The following is a 7576-nucleotide window of genomic DNA, read 5'->3' on the forward strand; positions in this document are numbered from 1 at the left end:
CTAATACCGAGTGAAATCTAAAATGGAGGCCATGCTAAAAATGATTCCAGGAAACACAGGACAACGCGTGGTAATCAGAAGGCAATATGCTCCACTGACAGAGATGAAAAATGAGACTCCCCAATAATTATGATTCATTACTTTTAAGATTAAAAGCAGTCAGAAAAAGGAGTGGGGAATGTAAGGGTAAAATTTCTAAGCTGATTCTAAACTGCAAAATTAAAATGTAAAAGACCTGGGCATTGCAAAGTTCCTCTGTTACACCCAGATTCCTGAGATAGTTAAGACAATGCCCTACTGGCCATCTAGCCTAGGGCCCTGTGCAGTTTGTCACAGGGCCCGAACCAATCAGTTTGAATGTGTAACCTGCTTAGGAATGTCCAATCACCCCCGCCGACCTGTTCCCACCAATGAATGTGCTAATCACGTCTCAGAGTTGTTGTTCAATTTTCCTGAGCCTCATGATGATTTGTTCTGATGGATGCAAAGCCCACCGCCCTCTCCAGAAAGTGTACTTAAGCTCTGCTTGACCTCTGCTTGGGGCTCTGGGCTGCTCTCCCTTCTTGAGTGAGCACGGGGCCCCAGCGCGCTGGAATGGATCCCCAATAAATCCCCTTTTGCCAATTGCATGGAGCCAGTCTCTTGTGTGGTCTCTTTCTCCAACACTCCACCGGACCCTTACAGTGCTACTTTGTATTTTCAGTCATTTTTCCAAAAGCAAAGTAGCATGATTACTATCTGCATTAGCTACTGCATTTCTGATCTTAAAGGACAGGAAAAATGGATATTTAATGTTGAGAGCCACAGTTTAGTCAGATGACACCTGGCATTTTTGCCAGAGGGAATGGTTAAAAGGTGACCCTGCTCTGGGATTAGGGCCACTCTGGGATTAGGGTGGCTCTGGGATTAGGGTGGATCCTGCTGGAATTAGGGCGGATCCTGCTGCCTGCTACTTTGGAGTTCCGGTTGAGTTCTCGCAGGGTTCCTCTAAAAATAACATATTTATCATACATTTTCAGCCAAAATTCTAGCACATCTTTTGAGGGAACTGTGATAAAGACACAAATAGGTAAGATAATATTGATGATAAAGAAGGATAAATGGAAGACTTTCCTGTAGATATTAAGATAAACCACAAATCCACAGCAAAGAAAATAATCAAATACTGGACCAGCTACAAACAGGTTAATGGTGCAAAACAGGGAGTCCCAAAGCTGAGCCACAAGCATGTGGAAACTCATACCCAATGGAGGTGGCACCTTGCCTATGAAGAAAGGACACATTATCCAGTGAATGTTTAGGAAAACTGGTGCCTGGAGAAAACCCTGCTCCGACTCATAAACTGCAAACCATAGGGGATTGCCTACTTCAATCTGTAAGGGAGGGACAAGGGAATCTGTGGAGACAAGGAAGCCTGGGAGCACGCTTTGTGACCATGGAATACAGGAGCAGTGCGGACTGTCTGAAGAGCACACCATGGTGGGGAGGACTGTGGCTTTAGACACCGGGCACAGGACTGGCCAAGGAGGGTGCTGCGGATGGCAGACAGGTGACAGCTGAGAGAAGATATTTACCACCTCCAAACCTCTGGGATTATTCCATAGAAAATACAGACAATTTCTTTATATCAATAAGTGAAAGACGATAATTAACAGAAAACTAAACGAAAGATGAAATGACCAATCATAGGAGAATCTGAATGTCTCACTAATCTAAGGAAAAATGCTTAAGCTCTCCAGTAATCAAAAAGTCTAAGTTAAAGTGACAGTGAAATACCACTTCACAAACATCTAAAGGTTCAACAATATCCAGAATTGGTAAGGGCCTGGGGTTGTGGCTCAGTAGCAAAGCACTTGCCTAGCCCATGTGAGGCACTGGGTTAAATCCTAAGCACCACATACAAAAAATAAGCAAATAATATAAAGGCATGCTGTCCAACTACAACTTCAAAGAAATTTTTTAAAAAAAGAACTGGTAGGGGCCAGGCACAGTGGTGCACACCTGTAATCCCAGCTGCTTGGGAGGCTGAGGCAGGAGGATAGCAAGTTCAAAACCAGCCTCAGCAACTTAGCAAGGCCATAAGCAACTTTAAAAGACCTTGTCTCTAAATAAAATATAAAAAAAGGCTTGGGGTATGGCTCAGCTGCTAAGTACCCCTGGGTTCAATTCTCAGTACCAAAAAGAAAAAGATAAAAAAAAATTGGTAGGGATCTTGGGGAAAAGGTGCTCTCAAATACTGCTCATCTAAAACTGAAGTGAGGAAGCCCACAGGACAGCAAACCCCCATGGCCAGCCCCTTCACGTGGACTCCACATCCATGGCTGGCCCAACGACGACCCAAAAATATTTTTAAAGAATCATCTTACAGGCTTTTTGTTACCGTCATTATCCCCTAAACAACATATATACATACATGTGTAGGTATATATATGCACACACTTAACAACATTTATATAGCATTTACATTGTATTAGGTGTTGTAAGTAATCTGGAGATCATTTAGAATATATGGGAGGATGTGTAGGTGACATGCAAATACTGTGACATTTATCTCAGGGACATGAGCATCTGTGGACTTTGGTATCCACAGAGGGTCCTGGAACTAGCTTCCCACAGATAACAAGGGACGGCTATATTTACACAACTAAATATGTCCCAGCAATCCCACTCACTCCTAGGAATGGACCCTAGAGAAGCTGGCATGCAAGTCATTACAGGAATGCGAATGAGGATGTGTGCTTAAGCACTGTTTGCAGTAGCAGGGAATTGGAAGCAGCTTAGGGGCTCATGATCAAGGATATAACTTTGTCGCATGTGACAGATGAATTTGGTGGAAAATCAGGCAACAGTCAAAATTAATGAACCTACACATCCAGCTATATGGTTAGTTCTTGAAGACTTAATGTCAAAAGGAAATATATATATATATGAAACAAAATGTCTAGCACAGTGCCAATGTAAACTAAGTTGGGTGGGGTTGTAGCTCAAGGTAGAGCACTTGCCTAGCACACATGAAGCACTGGGTTCAATGCCTAGCACCACATAAAAAAAAACAAATAAGCAAAATAAAGGTATTGTGTCCATCTACAACCAAATATATATATTTTAAAGATAAAATACCCGAAGCAGCAGTTCTCAAGGATTCAGGTAGATGCCAAAGAGGGAGATAGAAGAAAGGAGAACTGGGATCAGGAATGAAGAGAAAGGGTGGAAGAGGACCCTGTACCCATCTGGGATAACAGAATGTGATCGTGTGATTCTTTCAATTGCTTAGGGGGGAACTGTGAACCATCTCTGATTTCTTTGTGGTCTATCACATCCCACACTGAATCCATTAGCGAATCCCTCTTATACAAGATCTTAATCCAGTCATTTCTACTCTTTCCTCTCAGGACCACTCTGGAATTTGTCACCGTTACCGCTGGCCTGGTATTCCAGTCTTTGCCTTTTCACCTGCCCGCCTTTGGTCCACTGTCAACACAGCAACCAGGATGATCCTATGAAACCTATGTCAGATTGCATCCAGTTCTGCTTAAGATCCTCTGACTTCCTGCCTCATCCAATGAAAGCCAAGGCCTGATGGTCCACAAGGTCATGTGAGCTGGACAATCCTCCCTCCATGCCTCTCCAGCCTCCTCTCCCTACGCTCTCCCCCGCCACCACCTCATGGCACGGTGCCCACCTACTATCCTGGAATACACGGAGCACACCCTTGATCAGGGGTGTTTGCAGGTGTCTTCCCTTCTGTCTGGAATGTTCTTTCCCTAGAGTTCCAAATAGCTTGTTCCCTCACTTCTCTCAGATCTTTATTCAAAAGCTTTAATAAGACCTTCCCTGTACACTGCTTGAAATTATAATCCTCAAGTAGCAAAACATCTGAACAAGATGAGAAAAAGATCTCAATGCACATCATGACAAAGAAGTACAGATGGTAAATACGTGTGAAGATGTGGAATGTCATCAGGGCATTGCAATTAAAATGAGACCCCACTATATACCCTCAGAATGGCTAAAATAAAAATTAAATTAATTTCCATTTTCTTGACAGCACCAAATGCTGGTAAAGACATAGGACAAGAGAAACTTTCGTTCATTGATGGGAGAAGTGCAAAATGGCTCTGCTCCTTTGGAAGACAGTTTGTGGTAAACACACAAAGACCATATGACCCAGCAATGGGCTCCGGGTTATTTACACAAATGAGTTGAAGACTTATGTCTACACTAAAACCTGCATGTGAATGTTTACAGCAACTTTATTCATAACTGCCAAAAACTTGGAAGCAACCACGATGTCTCTCAATAGGTAAGTGGATAAACAAACTGAGGTACGTTTGTATAGTACGGTAGTATTCAGTAATCAAAAGGAACAAGCTATCAAGCCATAAAATGCCATGGAGGAAACTTAATGCATATTTCTGAATTAAGGAAACCAGTCTGACAGGCTATATGCTGAATGATCCAGCTGTATGACACTCTAGAAAAGGCAAAAGTAGAGAAATAGGAAAAAAAAAGAGAGAGAGAGATTGATGGTGGTCAATGGTTAAAAGGAAGGGAGAGGTGACTAGGTAGAGAAAGGGGTTTCAAAGCAGTGAGACTATTCATAGGATATTACAATAGTGGATAATTAACATCATGCATATGGCCAAATCCATAGAACTGTACAACAGGAGAGTGAAGCCAAATGTAAATGGAGGACTTTAGTTAATAATGATGTATCATCATTTATTCATCAATTCCAACAAATGATCCCACTAATACTAGATATTAATAATATGGACATGGTGTTTGGGGGAGAGAACTACCGGAACTCTGTACTTCCTATTTAGAAGTTAAACTTCTCTAAAAAATTCAGTAGATTTTATTTTATTTTTTTAACTTTTTTGATTTTAAAAAAACTGCCCACTCTCTACACAAATTTTCCCTGTGTCCCTGTGCTACTTGACTTATGTAGCATTTACCATCCAACATGTTTTTTACTGGCTTATTTTGTTACTATATGGTCTGATACACTACCTAACCACATTCACCCACCCAAACACAGAGTTAAGTTCCCCTAGAGTAGGAAATTTTTTTTAACATTTTATTTTTATATAATTTAAACTTACAGAAAATTTACAAGACTAGATCAAGGAATTGCTACATATTCTTTATCTACATTCCTCAGTTGTTTTTATTATACCTTTGGTCCCATTTGATTTAACTTTCTCCCTCTTTCTCTCTTCTTTCTTCCTCCATGTTTCATGTATATCTGTCTCTATCTGTATACATATGTTCTCTCTATATATCGTATATTTATTATATGTATTATATACATTGTGCAGGTACATAATTGTAATATATAACTATCCAAATCTGAAAATACAATGCTTATGCAATACTAACATCTAATTAACAATCCATATCAAATATCACCCAATGTATCTTTTATGGCTTTTTTTTTTTCCTAATCAGGACCCAATCCTGGATCATGTGCTGTGTTTCAGTAGTAGGAATCTTTAACCTCCTTTAATCTGGAATAGGCCCTCAACTTTTTTTGTTTTCTTCCACCTTGACCTTTTTTAAGAGCTCAGGCCAGGAGTTCTGTAGCTGCCCATAGATTTGGGTTTATCTGATCATCCCTTGTAATTGGACTCAGATCACGCATTCTTGGCAGGACACTGCAGAAGTGGTATGTCCTCCGTGTGTCGCGTGGAGAGGTAAATGATCCTGGTTTGCTCCAGTGTTAGTGAGGTTATCCTGGAGATTTTGACTAAAGGCACTCAGCAGGTTCTTCATAAAATAGAATATCATAGGTTTGTTGACTGTTTTACATTCTGAAAACCAAGGAGTATGTGGCACATAGGCACTCAAGAAGAATGTGTTTAAAGAATGACTAAGTTCCTTCAACTTTCTGGAGTTGAGAAGATGAAGAGGAGGAAGAGGATGGGGGAAGTAGTTAAGTTTGTGGAGACAAGCAGCACAGTGTACACATTTCAGGCTCATGGATACTACCAGGTTACTTAATTCACTGATAATCTCTTCAATGCTCTGAGATTTCTAGGCTCACTGTACTCCTGTCTATTTCATTAAGAGAAACATCCTCCAATGTTTCTCTTAATTAGACTTTGCCTCTCAACAGTAACTGGTCCCTGTTCTTAAAAGTTTTTTCAACTATTTCAGGAGAAGGTATCCTAAATAATACATTAGAGAAGCCTCTAATTCACAGATTTTTTTCCTTTCATCATAGTAAGCTTTAGTGGCAAATTCTTAGGTAAAGAGAATTTACTGCATATCTCAATATTAATAGTCTTGGGTAACTATAAAACAAGATGTAAAAAAGAAAACATGGCCACACAGCACAAGCAATGTGCTAAGAGAACAGAAAGACTTAAAAACATCACCCTGAAACCACATAATGTGATCAAAAAGTAAAAGTGAATTTTGATTGGTTCAGTACCCAACAACGCTTAACAATAAATGAGAAGGAAAATGTTGTGAACCATCTGATTTTAAATCACATTTTAAAAGCAAGGTTGAAGCTGAAAATCTTAAGCTTCATTTTAAACTCTCTGTATAATTATTTTTTTTACGGTTTTATAGTTTATTAATCCTCACGAAAAAGTTGCATAATCACCGCAGATAAAGTCATTGCAGAATCTTTACTCCTTTGGCTTTTTGCCAGCACCAACATTGGCCTTCGCAGTCCCCCTGACTTTCTTCATTCTGTTCTTGCGTTCCTTTCGCTGTTTTCTTGAGGTCTTCTTCTTTTCATACAGGCCGTGTCTTGCCAGTCTATGTTTGGGTTCATTTTTCTTCGCATAATCCAAGGAATCATAAATCATGCCAAAGCCAGTTGTCTTGCCACCTCCAAAATGGGTTCTGGACCCAAACACAAAGATGACATCTGGTGTGGTCTTGTACATTTTGGCTAATTTTTCTCCAATTTCCGTCTTAGGTACTGTTGCTTTCCCAGGGTGAAGAACGTCAATGACCCTTTGTTTCCGCTGAAGAGTCGCTTGGTCATGAACTTCCTGGTCCGGATAGTTACTGTGTCATTCATGATGGCGGTAGACGTTCAGACACCCAGGGAGGAAAAGGTCTCTGTATAATTAACAGTTAGATTTTGACCTATATAAACAGGGATGTTTTTCCCCTCCTTTCAACTTTTTAAATTTTATTGAGAGATTTAAATACTGTAAGCTGGCAGCAGTTTTTTCCACAACGGGAAAGAAAAACAGCCTTTATGAACAAGCACACGAGGAGGTGAGAACGGGTTCTTTTTTTAAACGCGCACTTTCAGGCTCATCGCTGCAGTCCCAGCAGGGACACGGAATCTGTGTGCACTTATTGCCACACACACCTCTTTTTTTTTTTCCTTTTAGCAGTGCGGGGGATTGAACCCGGGGCCTGAAGTATGCCAGGCACAGAGCTGCATCCCCAGCCTCATCGGGGTTTTATTATATAAACAGACAACAACGCACTTGACAACATTCGACTACTGTTACCTGTTTTTCTCTTATTTATAATTTATAATAATGAGATTAGGAAGGAGAAGATCAGGGAAAAGAAAATCAGGGAAGAAGAGATCATGGAGGAG

The 7576-nt window shown here is 40.5% G+C and overlaps 1 pseudogene; it reads right to left on the reverse strand.

Annotated features, from left to right (window-relative positions):
* Window positions 1-6556: 6556 nt before the first annotated feature.
* LOC101969437 (small ribosomal subunit protein eS24 pseudogene) lies at window positions 6557-7071 on the reverse strand (annotated as a pseudogene).
* Window positions 7072-7576: the final 505 nt, after the last annotated feature.

Source organism: Ictidomys tridecemlineatus, chromosome 10 (assembly GCF_052094955.1).
Source record: "Ictidomys tridecemlineatus isolate mIctTri1 chromosome 10, mIctTri1.hap1, whole genome shotgun sequence".
Lineage (NCBI taxonomy): Eukaryota > Metazoa > Chordata > Mammalia > Rodentia > Sciuridae > Ictidomys > Ictidomys tridecemlineatus.